This window comes from Notolepis coatsorum, assembly GCF_963971535.1.
Source record: "Notolepis coatsorum genome assembly, chromosome: 1".
Classification (NCBI taxonomy): Eukaryota; Metazoa; Chordata; class Actinopteri; order Aulopiformes; family Paralepididae; genus Notolepis; species Notolepis coatsorum.
The window spans coordinates 303,286,322-303,287,142 of NC_140165.1; positions in this window are offsets into that span (position 1 = coordinate 303,286,322).

An 821-nucleotide genomic window follows, 5' to 3' on the forward strand; every position below is an offset into this window, starting at 1 on the left:
CCTATAATTATTCTAGTGTAAATACTGTAAAACCATATAGTCCAACCGAATGTCACATTGACGCTCATCACAATTGTACTGAGAAGACAGATTAAACCTTATACATGACTGCCATCTAGTGGCCAGAAATATACCCAGCAATATGACGAGACGCCTCAAAACACTGGATTTTGAGAGGAACTCATCCAGACGCAGACACTTGTGGGTCAAACCACTGGATTCTGAGAGGAACTCATCCAGACGCAGACACTTGTGGGTCAAACCACTGGATTCTGAGAGGAACTCATCCAGACGCAGACACTTGGGGGTCAAACCACTGGATTCTGAGAGGAACTCATCCAGACGCAGACACTTGTGGGTCAAAACACTGGATTCTGAGAGGAACTCATCCAGACGCAGACACTTGTGGGTCAAACCACTGGATTCTGAGAGGAACTCATCCAGACGCAGACACTTGTGGGTCAAAACACTGGATTCTGAGAGGAACTCATCCAGACGCAGACACTTGTGGGTCAAACCACTGGATTCTGAGGGGAACTCATCCAGACGCAGACACTTGTGGGTCAAAACACTGGATTCTGAGAGGAACTCATCCAGAAGCAGACACTTGTGGGTCAAAACACTGGATTCTGAGAGGAACTCATCCAGACGCAGACACTTGTGGGTCAAACCACTGGATTCTGAGGGGAACTCATCCAGACGCAGACACTTGTGGGTCAAAACACTGGATTCTGAGAGGAACTCATCCAGACGCAGACACTTGTGGGTCAAAACACTGGATTCTGAGGGGAACTCATCCAGACGCAGACACTTGTGGGTCA